At 46.2% G+C, this 22198-nt stretch overlaps 1 protein-coding gene across 1 annotated transcript in view; it reads left to right on the forward strand.

The window, feature by feature from the left end:
* The window catches only part of STK24 (serine/threonine kinase 24), a 665456-nt gene that overhangs the window by 48987 nt on the left and 594271 nt on the right, over positions 1-22198 (forward strand). The gene's annotated exons all lie outside the window — the stretch shown is intronic.

Raw genomic sequence — 22198 nt, forward strand, 5'->3', positions numbered from 1 at the left:
ATTAATTTTGCATTACGCTTGTTAGGGAATATTGTACAATGTTGTGTAATTACAGGGCCATGGGGCTTGGGGACAGTATAAACAACCAAACTGCGCGTGGCTGCTGTTGACAGCACTTGTGATTCTTGTTACATTTGTTTTCGCGCAAAATGTGTCCCGGTGTAAAAAATAGCGTGAAGATGCATTTTTTGTTAAGTGCTTTATTTCCACTTTCGTTAATTTTAAAACATTTTTACGTAATTGCTTTGATTCAGATTACGCAAATTTCGTACTTCATAGTTGTGCTGTAGTGCTGTTTGTCCTAGCTGCTGGTGTACTGACCATTTCTGTGAGCGCGTCTGACCTTCTTTGGTTTATTAATGTTAGTTGATAAGGGGATGCAATAGAGGTTGATAGACCTTTTGAGTGGTTTAAGATGTTCACACCCTAAGTCCATGCATGTTATAAATATCATCAAACCCAACAATAAAATTAGTTGGGGTCCGTGACACACACCATTAGGTCATGAATAACCTCACCTTTTATATCAGTTAGAAATTTTATTTCCCTAAATTAACAATGCTAGTATCTCGTAAATTAATCTCAAAATCACATGATATAAGTATAAAAACAACACTGATTGACCGAATCTTCTAAAGAATCTCAACTTGACTCAAGCATTTATAACTAATCCCTCTATAGCCAAAGTACAAACCGACAATAAGAGTAATTGCACAATGGAAATAACATACATTTGAATTAAGCAATTGAGTAACATCAAATAGCAATTTAGTTGGATGGAGGAAACCTCACTAACTTCAGATTAGCATCAGCATGTTTGGGCTTCATGCAAAAAGATTTAGTCAGCATGAATTTTGTAAAACATTTCACTATGGCTCTATCAAAAGCAGCAGTTGGTACCTAGAAACAGAAGACAAATCAACAATAAAGACATTAGCAATTTGATATACCTTTCCTTATGGATCAGCAAGCTATGAAAATCTTCGTCAGGCGGACATCAGTTCGATCAGCATCTGCAATAGGACATGTGAGGGGCTAATGGTTCAGAATTGGGGACGCTAAGCTCTCCAAACCATTAGAAAGAAATGTCTAAATAGGCAGCATTTAGCCTCAGAAGTCTAAGCAAAACATTAACGATCAAAATTCTCTAAGTAAGAGAATCAAAGGTGCAACAGTCTCTGAGCTTTGAGCTCAAAGGTGAGCACAGGCATTGAGCACAAGAACAAAGTGAACAAGAACCCTTACTGCGGTCAGGTTAAGTTAAAGTTGTCCCACGTTGTCATTGGTCAAAGAATCATGCAATAGCCATTAGTCCAATAAAATTAGTATTTGAAATTTAGGTTATAACTAAACAGTCTTTCAACACGCTGATGATTGGATCCTCTTCTTCTGTGCACATTGTTTGACTTGCCAAGAAACAATTTTAATATCCTTCTGCAGTACATCCATTGTTAGTTCCTGGGAACATCGCTTCCTCACACTTCGAGTAAACATTTGTAACAGTTTAGAACATTCAGGTTTCTACACATATTTCCTCACGAGAAAACATTTTGCTACTGCTATGATTTGGTCAGCCTTCAGCTAGAACAATACCTCTTTATTATTCACTAAACATAAGATCATATTTTTTTCTGACATGGCATTTTTTAATAAGAGGCATTCCATTACTAAGGCCTAGACCTCGCTAACTTGATGCCTACAGTTAATTTAAGCAAATACATAGCATTTAATTGTAAGTATAACACACTACTACAGATTTCACATTCTTATATGTTCTGAGTAAACATTAGTATGCTGTTAGTAAAACATTACATAAGGCATGGTGACCATTCAAGTGGTCACTTTTTCAAATTGCACATTATTTTCTATGTTAATCCATTTTCTATGCAGATTCAAAATACAAAATACATGAAATATTTATTAGTAATAATTTCAGAGCTCACAATCCCTCCTCTGATGACTAAATATGTCATCACACTTAAATTCCCCCCAATTTATTTTTCTTCTTAAAATTTCTACAGTTTACTAATGCCCGATACTCCAATTAGGCAAATCACAATCAGCAGAATCACTTGTATTATCTTCATTAATATCTCTTTCCCCAGGTTGCCAAGCAAATTCCCCACAGAAGCAATTCCTTTGCCAACATTTTCCTATACACTTGGTTCAGTTAGTTCTTTTAAGTCAGTTCTACCTTTGGCTAGATTGTTAATCTTGCCTCTAATTTCTCTACTATTATCAGGTATATACGAGCAATATTGTTACGGACTCAGCAATTTACAAACTCCGCCCTCCTTTGCTAAAAGGATGTCTAACACAAGGCGGTTCTGAAGAGTCATAGCTCTTACCGCAGCCATCTCTATATCCATTAGGATAATAGCTCCTGAATACTCAGTCAGCATGTTGTCCACAATAGTAGACAACTTTCTAATCATTATAGAATTCAAAGCAACCCCCAATGAAGGAATCATTGCTCCAAATATGTCTCCAGATATGCCAGAAACAGATTCTCGCTTTTGTCTCTTATGATATAATTCAGTCATTTTAGGTATTTTGTTCAAGTCTTCAAGTTGGTACATTTTTGGGAAAACTGTCCCCAAATAACATGTGCCATACCATCTTCTAGGAAGATGGTAATAGCATTTGGTCCACATGTGTCATAGACTCCTGGAACCACTGTATCCTGTCCATTTAACATGAAATGTCAATTTATTCTGGAACAGAAACACATGCCTGCATTCACTCGTTCCCACAAACACTTAATCAACTCTAGATTTAGGTCTATATACACAAAACTTTCTTACGTGTTGTGCATCTAAAGCTAATTTCCCTTGTGTTGTTATGTCACTAAACGCATTATCATTTCCAGGTGTACTTATCACTAACCCTTTGTCTATATCTTCTTTTAGTGCCTTTCTCCTATCATCAGTATGATCTAAAAACTCTTTCCTACAGGTATAAGCAAGCATGTCAGGTTATTGCTATTCCCACTTACATGTGACAGTACCATAATGTACTTTTGGAGGTAATTGTTTATATAATTGCCGCCACAAGCATGCCTCCTTATCTATTGTTTGGGAACATACCTACTTCAGGGGTCATACAAGATCTGTATAAATACATCTCACGCAGACAAGGTTATCAGAGGGATTCCTACCAGCTGCTATTGACGCCATATATGCTGCACAATGCCTTGATGCAGACCCAGCCTTTGTGCCACCACGGAGTCTGATCTAGAAACCTCATTACAAGGTAACAAGGGTTGGGGGACGCTTCTCATGGACATGGTATTGGCAGATTAGATTTATCACACCTAGCTCTCGTTAGGTTAGAGATTAGGTTCTCCATGCTAGGGTCTTAGGGATATTTTATATTTCATCTTATTGCAAGATGGTGGGGGTCTTTGTATTCACGACTCTCATCTTCACAATTCTGTTTCTTGCACTGTTCATTATCCTAATCATTGTAACATATGCATTTTACAGTAGATTGCAGTCTTGTTAATAAGCCTATTGATAACTTTAATGCAACTCCTTCATTGCCTGTGTGTGACTGAGACTTAGGCCCTCATTACAACCCTGGTGGTCTTTGGAGTTTGTACTGCCAACAGGCTGGCGGTACAAACTCGGGCATTACGACTGTGGCGGAAGCGCCGCGGTCGCACCGCCACATTGGTCCCAGCGGATTGCAGCGCTGCACAGGGGATTACGAGTCCCCCTCCTGCCAGCCTTTTCATGGTGGTATGAAGCACCTTGAAAAGGCTGGTGGAGAGGGGAGTCGTGGGGCCCCTGGGGGCCCCTGCACTGCCCATGCCACTTGCATGGGCAGTGCAGGGGCCCCCTGCCACTGCCCCATGGAGCTTTTCACTGTCTGCATAGCAGACAGTGAAAAGCGCGTCCGGTGCAACTACACCCGTCGCACCGCTGCAACACCTCCGGCTCCATTTGGAGCCGGCTCCCGTGTTGCGGCCGAGATCCCCGCTGAGCCGGCGGGGATTTCCAAATAGGCACTGCGGGAGCGCACTCGCATTCGCGTCCGCACAGCGGTTTCAACTTGGTGGGCAGCGCTTGCCGCCCGGCAAAGTTGAAATGAGGGCCTTAGTGTTCATGTGAGAAAAGGGTACTCTCCGTTTAACCATGACTCCTCTGGGATGTCACACTCTAGAGTCCATGCCTAAAGGCTGCCAGAAATCACCTTTGACTGTTTGGGTTTGGGTTGAGCCGACAGTTGCGACTTTCTAGGATTGGCCATGTCGCCTACAAACAAAAGCGTTGTTATCCCTAAACCAGCAGTCTGACCTAGGAGCGAGAGTCCAACTACAACAGCAATAGCTACAACATTTTGGGGCAGATTTAAGAAGCCTCTAGCTCCTCCTTGCGCCACATTGGCGTAATTTATTTTTATGCTAATGTGGCCCAACAAGGCCAAAATTGCAGTGCCAAATTTACAAACTGACGCAAGCTATGCATTGCGCTACTTTGTATCCCTTTGCACTACATTATGCCTATGCCAGGCACAATGAATGCAAAGGGGGCATGCCCCTGTTAGGGGGGTGCTGTACAAATTGTGCAAAGAAATCTAAGAGCAAGCGTTAAAAGGAGGCACACCCTTGTTTACAATGGGCATCAAAGGGCTTTGCAGGATTAGTGTCAACATTTTATACGCAAATCCTGCAAAGCTCTGAACTAGCCTAAACAATCTTGATGCTAGTTCCCGTAACTATCATCATGGTGCACTGTATCCTAGATACAGCGCACACATGGTGACGTTACTGGGGGCTAACGGGTGCAAGAAAAGTGGCGCTACACTAGGTGCAGCACCACTTTTTTAAAATCAGGCCCTTTGTTTTTATTCAAATTCCATTTCTCTCTCAACTGGCTTTACTGTGAGAGATAGCATTTTGCTCTTCGACAAGGAGCATATTGGCGCACAAAGTAGTTTTGTTCAGTGCCAGGATCTACTGTGGCAATCAGGTGCCTAACGAAACTGGAGGGGGTCTCCCTGCAAAGAACATGGAGGGACCTCCCCTCCGCATTCACTCAGGCCAGTGAATGCCTGTGCTGTGCTGAGGGGGCCCCCTGGAGTTCGTCACCCCTCCCCTCCCTATGCACTGAGGAGGCCTTTGTTACACCACTGGTGGCAATGTGTGATTGTTTAGATCAAAAAACCTTTTTTGCCAATGTTTGTGACAATGCTTTGCAGGGCTTGCCATTGCTTTGCGTTGGTTCCTTTGTGCTGCCAGCTACGCAGTGGGGCTTTTCGGGTCTACGCGTCACCCGGCGTTGGTTCTGGTGAACCTGGCAGCTGCACTGCAAGGCTTTGCATTGCTTCACGGTGGTTTCAATGAAAATCCCAGATGGTAGAGCACCTTAGGCCCACTTCCAAGACAGGATAGACTCACAGCTTAGAGAAACCAGGTGAAGATGGTTCAAGTCTTTGATGTCCCTGAGACTTGAGAATAGAAAGCAAGCTAACGAGCCCTTGGAGATCACTTGTAGTGGGAAGGCAGAGAGCTTCCAGCAGAGTCTGGAAGCAACAGGGCAACAAGCAGAAAAGCAGTCCATTTGAGTCCTTTGGGCAGCACAGCAGTCTTTCTGACAGAGTCCAGTTGTAGGTCCAGAAGTGTCTGATTTGATGGGGGTCAGAGACCCAGTACGTATACCCAAATGTTCCTTTGAAGTGGGGAGACTTCAGAGAGTGGTTCTGAAGTGCACCAGTTCATTTTCAGGCCAGTCCTGTCTGCCAGGAGATCTGTGGGGTGTTATCAGTCCTTTGTGTGGGGTCAGACCACTACCCTTGAACTGTAAGTGAGAGCCCCTCCACCCTTCCTGCCCAGGACAACCCATCAGTATGCAGATGAATGCAGATGCAGCTGAGTGACCAGTGTTTATGGCTGTCTGGATGGAATGCACAAGGTGAGATTTCACCAGGCACAGGCCAGACGTGGATTGGAGACAGGCTGTATTTAAATCCAACGTAACCAGTTAGCAGGGTTTCTCACTACCTTTCCAAACATACCAACATTGCACCCCACTCCTTTCAGATCAGAAATTATCACTTAAAGGTATATAAAGCTCCCAGTGCCAACCTACGAGAGGAGCAGGCCTCACAGTAGTGAAAAATGAAATAGGCTGTTTGTCACTAACAGGACATGTAAAACTTAAAAGTGCATGTCATACCTTTTAAATAAACTGCACTCTGCCCTTTGGGTCACATAGGCAGTACACTGCACACACGGGCCCTGCAATTGCAGGCCTGAGAAATAGTTAAGTGGATACTTATGTGGGTGGCAAAATCAGTGCTGCAGGCCCACTAGTAGCATTTAGTTTACAGGCCCTGGCCACGTGTAGTGCACTTGATCAGGGACTTGTAAGTAAATTAAATATGCCAATTGGGTATGAGCCAATATTACCATGATCTAAGGCAAGAGCACAAGTACTTTAGCATTGGTTAGCAGTGGTAAAGAGCACACAGTCCTAAATCCAGCAAAAACGAGGTCAGGAAAAGAGGTGGAAGACAAAAAGTCTGGGGATGACCCTACAGAAAGGGCCATTTCCAACACCCCGACTCAGGATTCCTCTGTAAACAGTCCTACTTGTTGCATAAACAGCCAAAGGTTCTATTGCTAGGGCAAATAACAACAGAGACAGAGGGCATCCCTGCCTGGTGACCCTGTTCATATGATAGCCTTCTGTCGCATTGACACAATGACCCCAGTGCGAACCTGGGCTGTTGTGGCTGTGTGTAGAAGTCCAGTCCATGCTATAAAGTTCGCTCTCAGCCAGAACTGGTCCATGACCCCGTGTAATGTAAAGGAAATCCGCTTGAGGCTATCAAATGCATTTTAAATCTGGACATTGAACACCGCTGCCTTTGTGCAGTCATAGGTGTCAAATTCCAATATAGCTAGCAGACTTCAGATATTAGTATCCGTGTTACGGGATATAGCCCCCTTGATCCGGTTGTATAAGGTTGGACATATGAGCAAGAAGTTGTGTAGCGAGGACCCTGCTAAGTATCTTGTAGTCTGTGTTCAGCATCGAGAAAGGGCGATATGGTCATTTATCATATGGCGGTTTTCTAGGTTTCCACAGGTGAACAACCAGCGCCTCCCAAGTGGGCCCTTGGAGCATTTCTGTTTGTTTAAAAGTGTTAAAAAGGTTTACTAATTTAGGGGCTAGATAGTGTTATATCCCCTCTCAAACCTCCCTCTTCTGCAGGTGTTAGTGTCAGGAGAGCTATGGGCTTCAAACTCTCAGCTACGTCCGCAGCAGAGTCACTGAGCAAATTAGTATAAACTGCTGAGAAGTAATCCTGAAAGTCACTCTTAATGTCTGTTTGGTGTAATAACCTATGCCCTGTATTTGTTTTGATTGCTAAAATCGCGAGTCCCTTTCAGCTGGATTCGCCAGCCACTCCAGCAGTGTTCTATTGCGATCTCGCTCTGCATGAGCCTTAATCATATAGTTTCAATAGTCAAAGCTTCTCAGGCGCTTCACTTGCTCCACTACCTTTTCCTTAGCTTCCAATTCAGATTGTGTCTCCGGGTGCTCTAGTCACCGCAGCTCAGCCCCACATAGCATTCCTAGGCTGCTGTAAACTCCGCCAGTATAACCCGTTGCACCGCTACTGCTTACAAAATACAGCTACCCTTTATGACTACTTTGAGTGTATCCCATTCAATTTGAGAAGACGGCGCGGTTACCTCATCTAAAATATATTGAGAAATGGTATCGACCACGGACTCCCGGAACAGAGTCCTCCAAAGATTCACGCTTTAGTTTCCTAGTCGTGTAAAAACAATGAGGCAAGTACCCTCTAACCCTTTTAACCAGGGTAGTAAATGCAAATAGATTCATGGTCAAGGCAAGGGGGAAGTACACCTAGACTTCCACGGTGTTCTGGTAACTCAATAATTATGAATAAACGATTTATGTAGCATCAATGGAAATTTATTGCATTATTGTGCTTCTTCTTTATATGTTTATCACAGGAGAAAGTTAAACTTATTCTATTAGGTGCTCCTAGTTAAAAAAACAGTGAAAGTGAATATTGTGCAGAGAAGTGAAGGTGATATATACAATATATACAGAGAAGGTGGTTTAAGAACAGTATGGACTTCTATTGGCTCCGTCAATCCGGGAGGCCCTGAAGTCACATACAACTATTTTACAATTTTCATTCCACATTCAAAAACATGTCGACATTTCGACCCAAAATGTCAGGATAAATCAGTGGTGGGTCATCATCAGGACTGGGAATCAAGTCAGGTAGGTAGCACCTAGGGATTCCAGAATAGGATTTAGAATCTCATGGTCTGAGGCTTCTTCATAGTTCAAAATGTGCCGAAGATGTAGTATATTAGTTCTGGGTGTATCAATCGGTGTGGTGTACTGAAAAATAATCAGGGCAGTCCCTTCCTCTGTCGCCCTTCAAACATGTGGGCTGAGGCTCACAATATTAATGAGTATGATTCAAGAAATTACTTCATGTGGCCAGAACCGTTCTTTTGGCTTCGCACGTTGACTCCAGTCTTCGTATCAGATAAGCCCTTAGTTTCCTAGTCAGTATCTGAGGCCTCCCCTTTTCCCATGCTAAGACCAATCGCAGGGGGTTATTGTCAGATCTTATACGTGACAAGTATTCCAGCGAACTGATACCCCCATGTAGAGCATAAGAAAGCATCTAGACGTTCATGGGGGGCTGAAAAGGAGGAGTAATCTCTCTCCAGTGGATTTAACCTTCTCCAGTAGTCAACCAGGACTCATTCTGCCTACCAGTCAGCAAACGGGCTACTCTGACTGTTGGAGAATCAGCCAATGGGGGATGAGATCTATTTAGCCTAGGATCAGAGACACAATTGAACCCCCCTCCTATCACTACTATGCCCACCAGATGGGATGCTGGTACTCGGGAAAGCACAGCAAAGAATGGCCTCTGATCTATGTTTGGGACATATATATTGCAAAGCGTTTGTTCTCTAATGTCCAACTGGCCCATGTCCACTGTGTATCTCCACTCTGGGTCAACTACACTTCTCAAAGTAATGTACCCTGGGCGAAGGCCGAGTATGTGGTATAATACACCTGTCCTCTCCATCTTCACTGAAGGTCATCCCCTTCTTTAGCTGTTAAGTGCGTCTCTTGAAGAAACACTATTTGGACTCTCCTTCTATTCAGATATGAGAAAACCTTGTATTTCTTTAACATATTATGCATTACCCCGATGTTCCATGTCATGAGCTTATAATTGGTGTTTACTGTCATCATAACCAGATCCACCCCCAACTCTCCCATTTCCTCAACCCACTCAGTCACATTCCGGCAAGCATAACAGGTTTTTTCAGTACAAGAGGCACTTATGGTATCTCCGAATCAAACTACATTTCAAACGGGTACCTGTGCAAACCAACAATAAGCAATTGGTGGTGTGGCTCACAATTTCTCCCACCTGCCTTCCCTTGCCCAGAGTCCGCTGATACTCTACCACAGTGGCCTTGGGGTCCTCACACTTAGTTCCAGTAATGCCCTTTGCAGATCCTGAAAAGTAATCCCCGGATATGAAAATCATTAGTGCATCACCATGTCCGTCTCAGATCAACTCATCAGCCGTGCCACTGGCCTAGGAGTCTGTAAGGACCTCAGAACCGCTTTCTAAGTTCGAATTATTGTCCATATCAACCATGTCAGCAGAAGTCAGACTCGCTCCCTCTCTGCTTAAAGCTGCTCCCGCTTCTATCGCTCTCTGCTGGTCTCTAATGGCCTCTTCATTTGAATTGATTCCTCTGCGGGAGCTACTATGCATGATACGTATGTTCCTCTGGCGCTATCACACTGATGTGGGGCTCAACTGGGGCCAGTCTGTGGCTGCAGGTCAATCCATTCCCACCCTGCATGCGGCGTTCCAAAAAACTACAGTCCGCTGTGCATCTGGATTCATAGTCTGGCGGGGAACAGCATGATGTATCCATCCGTCTGAGGTGTTTCGTGGCCTCCAAGGACATTGCCCTCTGCTTTTGGACTCACCCTGTGAAATCAAGTAAAATCATTTTCTTACTGTTTTCCTTGGAAAGGTCATACTTCTTCCTGGCTTGAGCTAAGATATAATCTCTGTCCCTTTAGTGTAGGGGTTTACCATTCATTTGCCTCACAGCCACTCCAGGCGGTGGGCGCGTCAGGACCTTATGAGCACGCTGCATGACATAAAATTGAGAAAGGGAAGTCAGTGCCACCTCCCCCCTCAGCCACTTCTCCAGGTAGGACAACATGTCCATTCCTTCAGTCCTCTCTGTCAGACCTATAACAGGGATAATATTTCTTCTAGATCTGTTTTCTGCATCTTTTGCATGTAATTCCATTGTTTGGACCTTTTCTTTCATTGTTGTGAGGCATTTACAGAGGATCATCATGACACCAGGGAGCTCCTTGATTGTCCTCCCAGCTGTTGTAACCCTCTCTGCTAGATGTCGGTGATCGTCTTTCAGGAGGCCCAGTTCTTCACCAAGTGTGTCAATGTTGGTTTCAAGGGCCTCTCAGGAAGTCGTGGTCGCCTGGAGCATGTTCTGCAAGGTGGGCCCCTCAATGGTCCCCGCAGTGCGTGATGGCAGTACATCACCTCTGGTCATCACCAGTGCTTCGCTGGACAGTGCACCAGAGCCATCCGGGTCCTTCCTTTTGGCTTTCTTGCCCATGCTTCCCGTGGACCAGGAGTTTCAGGGGCCTGTCAAGTTGGGCATGAGTGCTCTGGCAATGTCCTGCCAGTGGTCAATTTGCGTCCCCTAGTTTAGCTTACTTATCAGTGTCAGCCCCGACGAGGTGTCCCCCCAGGGCAGTCCTCACTAGGCCACAAACCTACCTCTCCTGCTCAGGGCTCAGGCTCAGGAATCACTTTTCTATGATTCACAGAGTATTCAGGGCAACCCCTAGCACCTGTAGTAAATTGTATGCCTTTCTTCAACAGGGCCCTTACCTCATTCAAGAAATTACAGCTGTCTCATGAGTTAATAGTGCCCCGAGGTTGATGCTGTGAGGAGCTGCAATTGGCAAGGGAGGGGGATTAATTCCTCAGTTCAGTCATAATTCATTCAGCATCTGCAGAACCACTCTTGGTTCCAAGCATTCTAGTCGCAGTCCTCTTTCTTTGCAGGTTCTTGAGGGGGGATACCACTGCTTACCCGGGCCCTTATCAGCCTTGCAGGCTGCGCTAGCAATAGCAGCCCAGTAGGTTTGTGCGTGAGTTTCATGCACCAAAGTTAGCTATGTCAATTAGGGTTGCCACAGCTTCCACCCCAGAACTGCCCGGCCAGCAAAAGTCAACAAAAGGCACTCTCAGTACGTTCACCAGCCGCTCTCCCTACCCGGGGCTGCTTCTCATGCACCTGAGGGCTTCTCCTGCGTTTCTCAGGCCCTGCGCCGCACTACTCAGACTCAGGCTTCCACTTCAGCGGGGGAAGGGGTCACCGCTCCCAGGGGTTCTCTTTGGTGCCCTACCTCTGACCTTCAAGGCTGGCTGCAGGGTGAAACACTCTTCGGGAGACATGCAGTCAGGCCTCACATTCTCAGCTCCCAATGCAACTGGATGCCTGACTCCAACTCCGGAGGCTTCAGCAGTTCCACAATGCACTTCTGCGCTGCAGCCTGGGGGCAGCTTGACCCCCACCATTAAGCCAGGTCAATGCGTGACATGTGGGAGTATGGGCGTCAATTCGGGCCTAAGGGCTATGCCTTGCTGGCATCTTGCCTGCGGTGAGGCCTGTTCTAGATGAGTCGGGCTTTCTGGTCCCCCACTCCGCAGGAGTCCCCCAATACGGGTAATGTCTGTAGGGATGGGGTAGTGTGCTGTGATCTGTCTTTAGCGGTCCCCCCCACTTCCAGGCCTGCTCTTTGGATCAGTATGTCATTAGATGGGAGGGTTTTGGCAGGAGCTCCTGGCCGCCGCTCCTCACTCCATCGCTGCTAGACCGCTGTGCCATCCTTTGTTGATAATCTTTTTTATTGTGTCAGAACTTGGAGTGAAAATAATTACACACATGAGTATCTTGCTTATGATGTGCTCTTTGGGTTCCAGTAATGCTTCCTTGTTATTTCTGGCTTATGTTTGGGGCTTATTAATAATATAGTGTGGGTATTTTCTATTATGTAGTTTTTGTCCCAAGTATATTGGTTGTGGGTCATAGTCCCTGATGTTCCTACAATTCCTCCTGACCCTGAGAATATGACCAAAGGGAAGATTGTTCCTGAGATTTCTAAGGAGGAGGGCTGTCAAAATGGAGTAGACTATTACGATTTGTCATTTGTCTGAAAGAGTTTTTCCTAAGTGTTCCATTTCTGATTCTGATGATGAAGTCTAGGAATGAAAGTTCTGTTCTGTAGCAATGGGTTTAGACCCTTAGTACACTTGGTAAGATCATCAGCAGTTGTTGCCTCTCCTTTCCATACTATCAGACTGTCATCTATAAATCTTGGTCATAAGTTGATTTTGTCTTTATGTGGGTTCTCATTGCAGAAGATGTGATGTTGTTTTAAATGTGACACGTACAGACAGCTAAAGTCAGGGCGAAGGTGCTGCCCATCGAAGTTCCTTGTCTCTGTAAATATGGGGTATTTTCATAATGGAAAAAATTTGTCTTCAATGCTAGAGATGTACACTCCGTTATAAAGTGTACAGGCATCCAGGACTGTGATTCCTGGGCTCTCAAGACTCTCTAAACACTAATATCACCACCCCACCCCTTTCTTCCCTAATGACTTTCTTCGTAATTGATTTTAAGCTGATGGTCATGACAGCACGCCTGCCTACCTTCACACCATTGGTAATCTGGTTGGTTGCTATCTCCACACGTGCATAAGGTACCTGACCCACTGTCTTTACCTGTGGGCATTCAACTTGTTTGCTCAAAGTGCCCCTGCTAGCACCTGCCCTGTACACTGATGGATTAACTACATGTCTTTTTCTCCTACATTCCTGTGGGCTGTCCACTTGCATCCTTTTGCTTGTTCTTGCTCCCTTATAGAGCCTCTTCACTATCCTTTGCCCTGCTCTCACCCACTGTGCCACTGACCCTTCTTCTTATCTACCCATTCTCATATAGCCAAGGTTGTGCTTTGAAGGCCAAATCCCCTCCGGCCACTAGTCAATTTAATTCCACCTAATATTGATGCTGTCACTGCCATTATTTTACACTGCCTTCTTTTTCAACCACAATATCCTACAGAATTTACATCCCTCCCTGCTGATGGCCAGTGGCTTGCTCCCTCTCATACCCATCAACTGAAGTGGGTCCACTGATTTCCTTTCCCTCGCGTAGGGCCACTTGTCTGCCTCTCATAGATTTCCTGATCTTGGGGAGCGTGGCCAGGACTGCAGAGATGACAGCGCCCACAGCTAAGCTCCCAGTCACCTGTTTTTATCGGTCTCCAAGCTTGTGCTGGCATCTTGATATCCCTAACATGGTGGGCATTGCGTGCCCCCATGAAACTCAGGCCCCCTCAGCTGCCCTGTTTACAGCCCAACCGTGCGCCATTGGGACCACTTGGAGAGATGTAGTTGCAGCAAGTCCAACACAAGATGGCAGCTGCTGTCTAGTCTTTCTCCTCTGCGGCACAGTCTCACCTAGCTCCAGGACCGGTGATGGTTGGCTCAGACAAATAGTGTGTCTGGCTGTAGTGGGGAGGCCTGTCTGGGGTATGGATTTATTGGTGGGTTGGTGGGGACGGCCGCACTTAGCTCATGAGGTCAGCAGAGATCGCCAGGTGGGCGGCCTGGGCCTTTCCAGGGCAGCTCTCCAGGGCCCGATCGGCTCACCCACGGGGATACCTGGACTAGCCTGAGGGCTCCCAATACCGCAGGACTGAAGAAGAGCTCGATGGAGACTGGTTGCTGGGGCCTGGGCGTGGATAGTTATCACCGAAAACTCATCCTCTTGCCTGCCATGCCCTCATGTTGCTGGTCTTGCCTAGCTTGGGGCCTCTATGACTTGTCTGCGCTGGGGCCTGAGGGAGGCCAACTGCACTTGAATACCTGAAGCTGTGGTGAGGTGTGTCTGGTGATTACTGTATGACCCTTCTCTCCCACCCCTTTTTTCCAGTCTGTGCAGAGGACTTGCAAGTTGCTGCTCTGGCCTGCTGCTGGCTGCAGTGTTGCTGTCCCCCCACTAGACTAGTCACAGGATCACCTTTGTTACTTCGTGACATCTGGGGCACGAGACCCTTCCATTCCCTGGGCCTACCCCTCCATACTTCCCCAGTCACCATACCTCATCTGACTTATCCATCTGGAGGTGCGAGTGTAGGGATCGTGTTCCGGACTGGTCTCCTGGGCACAGGAATAAGGCTTAGCTGCTATTACGACTCACAGCAACCTGAGGAGCAAGCAGGCTGGGTTGGGACTCTCGCCGGGACATCCGCCACCTGATCACTCCTCATAGCGGAACCTGCGTAGCCTCATTTGACCTACCTCTTTTGCCGTGCGTTACCTGATGGGCCCATCTAAGAGTTCATTGCTTTGGGATTCACTCCAGGGCCAAGGGACGACAGACCCAGACTCCTTTCCAGGGGGCTTTTGGGTGGGAGAGCCTAGCCTGCTAGCCTCCTGGAGACCAGCGACACTGGTGTGGTCCTTCAGGCCATCCAAGACTCCAAATTGTCACTGGAATGTAAGATTCGAAAGGTATGAATAGATGTTGCCTTGCAGTGGCAGAACTAGTGGAATGCGGACAAAGTCACTAAGACAGAAGGTCCTATTTTGGCACTGGAAGACAAAGCAAGAAAGCTTAATGCTGAGGTCACCCAGTTGGCGTCATAGTCCAAGACACTGATGGATCAGGCGCCTAGAACATGGCCCATTGCAGTGGTCTTCACTTCATCTTCCCAGAAGAAGTGGAGGGCTCAACACAGGGGAGTTTTCTTGAGTAATGGATTCAGACCTGGATGGCTGCAGATTATTTACCCTCATGTTTCATAAGTAGAAGGGTGCATAGATCATTTGAACAGAAGCCTGCACTAGGTGTGCCACCACGTCCTAAGTTTGCAAAATTGTTGAATTACAGGGACAGAGACGAAGTTCTCAGAGGTGCACAGAACATGAGCCAACTCTCTTTCCAGGCTGGTCATATCATGATATTTCTGGACTACACCCACACGGTTCAGCAGTAACAGAAATCATTTAATCACGATAAGTGGAAACTCCATGCATGCAACTTCAACACATGCTTCAATATGTGTTGAAAATATGCGTTGTCCATGAGTTCAAGACCCACTTCTTTACTTCCCTGCAGATGGCTTGGGATTTGTTGACAGAGCAGGGGCCCCAGAGGTGGGGAGGAGGGTCTCAAAGCTGCAGGAAATCTTGCACGAGGCACAAACCATCTCCAGACATGCAAGACTCTTCAGGTTCAGAGAGGGGCCACACCGGAGTGGCCTGTGTCCCAGACGTAGAGGGGGCTCGTCCTCAGACAGGAATAATGAGGATGTTATGAGTTCAATTACTGATGCATTATGATACCTCTTCCAGCACAATTGTATCTTTGTAGGTTTTATTTGCTGGGGCTATAATTGGAGAATGGGTAAGATTCCCTTGTTTGTTTTTGTTTTTTGAGGGCAGCAGGTCCTTTTGGAGAGGAAGTGTATTTGTCTGTGTGGTAGGGGGGGGTTGCAATAAGTGTGTCTTGCCATTTTATGTGTTTTGGTTTCGGTTAGGGTTGGTTTGCACATGCCTGTATCTCAGTCTTGGTAGTTGCCCTTCGAACACATCACAACCTGCATTTATATTTCCTGCAGCAGACAGTGTCCGGCCCACCTCTGGACAATTATTCTTCCATTTTGATTATCCTCCATAGATCGGACCTCCATACAAATGTGTGCATTCACTGTTATGACATCGAATGTCAATGGATTGCTAGATCGGATCAGATGTAGGGCTGTCCTCCAATTTTCAGATGGCATGTACTGGCGGTTAATGCTCTAGGAGAACCATCTCATGGGTTCCAGATGCCCCTTCCTAGCTCGTTACAGATATGACAGTGTGTACCATGCAGAACACACATGGAGCTCCAGGGTTGCAGCAGTTCTCCTCCACAGGTCCCTCCCTCTTGTGGTTTAAAGATTTTCCCTTGACCCCCCCCTTTGCATATATGCAGCTATTGAAGGATCAATGGAGGGCACTCACTACAATTTCCTGAGTGTTTGTTTTCCCCCATCTCTCTCCCACTTGGCCCTACAGACCCTCGGAGGAGTGTCACTGGGCCTGTCACAGAGTGTCACTATCCGCAGAGGGGATTTTAAGGACATTATGAGCTCACTTGATTCAACAGGAATCACTAGGATGCTCCAGAGGGCGGGGTTTAGCAGACTGGGTGAATGGTGTGGGTTTATGTGACAAATGGCAAATTTGTAGCCCATCGACCTAAGGAGCCCTCATCTTTCGGGAGTGCAACAAATCTTTATTCCACATTGACATATTGCTGCTGCCCTTGATTGATATCACTCACACCACGGCTTCCTTCATCCTTCCTCGGGGCATCTCAGACCCCTCTTCAGCTGCGGTCTCTCTGGGAGCCGATGGGATGGCTGAAGACCAGTGTGGCGGCCTAACGCTTGGTGCCTAATTGATAAACAAAATATGCATCTCCTGCAACAAGAGATTCAGACCTTCTTCCGAGAACTGGGCTCCTGAGGTTCTTATGGGCAGCAGGGAAAACCACGATACGGGGCATAGCTTGGACACTTTTGCATAGAGAATGGAAAAGGCACTCCCAGATCACTAAATTGGAAACTACCATTCTCTCCCTGGAACTGGACAACCAAGGGCGACAGTATGAGCAGGTGAGGTGCCGCCTAGAGATAGACAGAGCATCCCTGAGACAACTTTACCTTGACAAGGCGTGGCAATGCTGTATAGCAAAGTTTTGCATTGGCTAGTGACAAAAGATATTGCCTCCTGTATGGTCACCCACAATAAAATAGATGATGGGAAGAGAGTCTCTCCGGTGGTGGAGATTGCCTCTGCCTTTGTAGTTTTTTATTGCTCTCTATATGTGAATCACCACTTTTTGCAGACCTTCAATTTCCTTGTCTGAGACCTGTTGAGATCGCGGACTTAGGCCAACCTATTTCATTGGGGGAGATGGAAGAAGCCCTTCGAGACATGAACTTGGGTAAGACACGCGGGCCTGATGGCTACCTGGTTGAATACTACCAGAAATTCCAAGCAGTCTTACTTCCATCACTACTGGATCTGTACCACAAAGCTGTAGATAAATGGGGCTTTTTGCCAGGACTGGACTTGGCGACCATCATGGTGTTACATAAATTGGGATGACCATCTGATTAGTGCACCTCTTATTGCCCAATCTCCCTCATTAATATATGCCTAGCCCCTGGTGCAGAGGGTTCTTCGGGTGCTGATGGGCCTTATTCATCCGGACCAGTGCAGATTTGTTCCACATCACCCCATAGGTCATTGTATATTTAGAGTTCACATGCCCCTTACAGCCTTTCAGCGCCTGTGGTGTTCTACTGCACTGATGCTTATTAACCCCGAAAAAACACTTGAGTCCTTAGAATGGAGGTTCCTTGAGGAAGTGCTGCTGAAACTAGGGTTGGCCCCCAGGTCTTGTCATATGTCCGAGTCATATATGCAAATTCACAGGCCCAGGTCTGGGTGAGCAGAGTCTTCTCCGTAGTAGACAAGGGTGCCCCCTTTCGACTCTCCTATTTGCCCTGACCATGGAGCTGCTGGAGGTGTGTGTCTTTTATGATGCACAGGTGTGGGGCTTTGGCTGAGGAGTGGCGGTGGAGGAGAGGTTTTACCCTCCACACAGATGATATTTATTTGTTTCTTTCACATCTGTCCATCACAGGTCTAACTGACCGACATACTAGAGGTCTATCCAGAGGTATCTGGTCTCCAAGTCAATTGGTTCAAATTGTCATTGGTTCCATTAAAGGGAGACGAATTGGTAGGACCCTTGCAGACGTGCATCCCAGTACATCACCTAAGCTTTCAATATCTAGAGCTCAACGTCCCAAAATGTTGGAGAAGATAAAGTTCAGCAGAGCAAGGCAGCCAGTCATATCCAAGAAAGAGGCATCGTTGGCAAGGAGCTGCTGGACAAAGTTGCTGTGAAGATTTCTGCGTTCAGACTTAGGCCCTCATTTTGACATTGGCGGTAAATGCCGCCTACCGCCATGGCGACGGCCACCATCATACTGTCGCCGTGGTTACCACGCATTATGACCGTAGATGGAATACCGGCAGAAGGCTGGCGGAATTCTGTCAGCGGTCATGGCGGCGGACGGGGGTAAGGTGGCACTGCTGGCAGCAGCAGCGCCACGCCAGCAAACACTGCCTACCGAATCATGTTCCATGATACTGCCTGGCGTTGTTTTGCTGGTGGACGCTGCTGCTGGCAGCAGCGCTGCGTCACATCTCCTGCTGGAGGACCCCCTGCAAGCAGGTAAGTCGAGTTCTCCGACAGGAGAGGGGGGTGGGGGTGTTTTGTGTGTGTGTGTGTGTGTGGGGTGTCTGTGTATGCATGCATGCAGGTGTGAGTCGCGTGGAATGCGTGTGTGAATGACTGAACGTGAGTGTACATGTATGTTGTGTGTTGTGCATGTGTGTGTGCTACAATGTATGTTAGGGTGTGTTGTGGGTATGTATGTGCACATGCGTGGGTGGCTGTGGGTATGCGTGTGTGTATGAGTGTGTATGTGTGCACCTGTGGGTGTGTGGATGTCGGGAGAGGTATGTGGGGGAGGACTCTGGGGGAGGGGGGCAGGGGAGACCCCTATCAGTGCCAGGAAAGGAATTCCCTGGCACTGATAGTGCCTACCGCCATGGTTTTCGTGGTGGTAAGATTGCCACGAAAACCATGACGGTAGGCGGGGTCATAATCCCGAGGGTGGGATTGTGATGGCCACCTGGCTGGAGACCGAATTCTCCAGCCAGGCGGCTGTTACCACCCTGGCGGGCGGAGTGGTACATTGGCAGTTTGGCTTGGGCCAAACCGCCAATGTCATATTTTGGTGAAAGATACCGCCAGCCTGTTGGCAGTACCTTTCACCAAAATACCGCCATCCGCCAGGGTCGTAATGACCCCCTTATTCTCTTTTTTTAGAAGTCAACAATATCGAAAGGGACGAAGCTGCAGGCTGTAGCTGACAAAGACTCTAGGAGGCCGGATACCCCTTCTGTGAAGAGTTGTTGAACAGGATTTGCTACAATGGAGAAGACGCAGCGGGAGCGACTGGGAAGTCAGGCTTATTGGTTATGCACCTTGGTTTTGCAAGCAGCTTGGTCCTGGTCTCCTTTCAGTTCTCAGAGCACTTTGCGGCTGAAAATGTTTCAAGCCCCGAATTTTGGATTTGGGCTATCTGGGCACCTTTAGCACGATTCCCAAAGGTCCAGGACTGGAGGAGCTCCACCTGGAAGGTCAGAACTCACTCAAGCTGAGTCCATGTGTTGGTTCAAGATGGTATGAGACTTTTCTGTCCCTGAGGCTCTGAAAAGGAGGCCAGCCAACTATCTTGTGGGGTCACTGATGGTCCTGGATTCAAGCAGAAAAGTAGGTCTCAAGTAGCACAGCAGTCCTCCGAGGGCACAAGACAGGCTTCAGGCAGCAGGGCAGTCCTCTTAAAGTAGCAGGGTAGTCCTCTTAGAGTCATTTGCAGGTCCCAAAGTGAGCTGAAGAGTGGATTTGAAAGTCCTCATTTTAAACCTAGTGCCAGCTTTGAAATGGAAGAAACTTCTAGAGTTTTCTCCCCACAGATGGTGTTGGAACTTCCTTCCTTCCTGTCTTGGTTCCAGGATGTCTGTGGGCAAAAAAGGCTAGCATGACATTCTTTGGGTTTGGACTGATGCAGCTCCTTTGAGGTGGAAGTCTCCCATCCTATGAGAATGACCCATCCTGCCAACAGCTAGTCCCCTTTTGTGTGACTGTCTGGGAGGAATACACAAAGGCCAACTGTCAACTACAACTACTCATGTGAATCAAGAAACATGCTACAGGCACCAAATGTTAGGACAAGAACATGCCAACTTTCTAAAAGTTGTATTTTCAGAAATGTGACTTAAAATCCGACTTTACCATTAAAGAGATTTTTAAATTATGATTTGTTAGACACCAAATATGACATTTCTACCTGCTCCTAAGCAAAGGTTATCACTTATTAAATGTAATAAGGTAACCCAATGTTAGCCCATAGGAGAGGTAGGCCTCACGGTAGTGAAAAACAAATTAATTTGTGAATTGTTCACTACCAGGACATGTAAAACTTAAAAGTACATGTCCAACATTTTAAATGGTCAACAGCCTGTTTATGGTCCACCTTAGAGGTGTTTATATGTATTCAAATGGATTTGTAGGCCTGGCAAGGAGTCTATTTTGCCAAGTTGAATTGGCATTTTAAAACTGCACACAGGCTGCAAGGGCAGGCCTGAGGCATTTTTTAAGGGGCTAATTAAGTGGGTGACACAATAAGTGCTGCATGCCTACTAGTAGCATTTAATGTACCTGTCCTAGGTATATGGTATTCCACTTTACTATGGAGTTATAAGTAAATAGGTATAAGTAGAAATAAAAAATATGCCCATCCGGTGCAAGCCAATTTTACCATGTTTTAGGGAGTGAGGATAAACACTTTAGCACTGCAACTAAACCCCTCCTTGTAGCTTCAGACCTGTGGACAGTCGAGCCATATCCTCGTTCTTGGCCATAGTGCATTTTCCTTTGCTCGCTCGTTCATAGCTTGATAGCCCTGCGTCTCATTCACCTCCTATTCCTACCCCCTATTTTTTGTTGTGGTGACTTCCTTGTATGCTAATTTTGCTGGCTCTTGCCACACATGCCTTCCCTCTAGATCTTTCATATTGGATACCTCTCTAAAATACTAGCTTTGAAACGTGTATTATTAGCATGTTTCTTTTTCCCTACTGAACCTTTTTGATACAGGTCCTGTGATTGATGTTTCTATTTAAAGTTCTTGAGCTCTTTATTCTGGTCTGCCTTATATAAAATTGTACAAAATAATAAATGACATTAAAGAGAGATCCATGTTCCTGACTCTTATCTGTCTGCTTTGTAGCATCGCAATAATGGCACATTTGGCAATAAGAAACCCTGTGTGTGTGTGTAAATAATCAACCACCTTCCAGCGATCCAGATGTGATGTGTTTTTGTATCAGTAGCCAAAATTACAAGCTGTGCAAAATCAGGAGACACGTGCCACGGAACTTGAGCAGTTCATCACTCAAGACGTGTGAAACATCAGCAGACGCCCCTGCTGCATTCACCTTGTGAGTGTAAAGCGAGTGCCTTTGCAGTACGTACATGCCCACTTTGAAGTCAAGGTACCCAGATCAGGCTTACCTGGAATATTGGAGAAGAGACTGGAGTCAAGTCGGAAAGGGATTAAACTGAACTGTTTACCTCTTGCAGGTAAAAAAGACTGCTGAATCTGTGCTTTCAGTCTGGAAGATAGAAATGTGCACATTTCTGTTCTTTAAGAAACAACTCAGATTATTACTTATGCACATTCTACCTTCAGGGTGTTTATTAGACCTCTGCACACTAATAAGAATGTTGAGCAAATCACAATGAGATACAAATGATAGTCCTGACAGCATAAATTGCGAATGGAGCTCAGGGCTGGTCCCCAAAGCCATATCTCAGCATTTGGAAATCCTTAAAGCTTGCAGTGTCTTGACAGCCTTGGCCACTCTTTAGATGATTAACCGACAACATGAGTTATGATGCTTCCAAATAAAATTCCTGCTGTAGCCAGGTTTTAAAATATATGAGCCCACACTTTTTTATTTGCTAAGGATTGAATTGAATTTACCTTCGAAGTGCACATTAAATATCTGTGCCATAATATACCATTTATAGTGTGCAAAATGTCAGTGTTTTTTAAAATTGTTTTATTGATTTTTTTGGTAATACAGTAACAAGGAGTGCAAGCACATCATATGCATGCCCTGAAAGCAGTACACATGGCAATTGTATGATGGAACAACGCATGTGAGAACCACGCATGCCTGAACAACGCGGTTGGAACAACCACTGCGTTGTTTCCACGCATGCCTTTACCACGCATGCCTTTACAAGGATTTTTCGTTGTAAAAGCATGCCTAGTAAAGACAACTGTGGGAGGGCATGCGTGGTTCTAGCATGCCACCCGCCCTAAGGCCCAAAAGTACCCCA

The sequence above is a fragment of the Pleurodeles waltl genome, chromosome 8, assembly GCF_031143425.1.
Source record: "Pleurodeles waltl isolate 20211129_DDA chromosome 8, aPleWal1.hap1.20221129, whole genome shotgun sequence".
NCBI lineage: Eukaryota > Metazoa > Chordata > Amphibia > Caudata > Salamandridae > Pleurodeles > Pleurodeles waltl.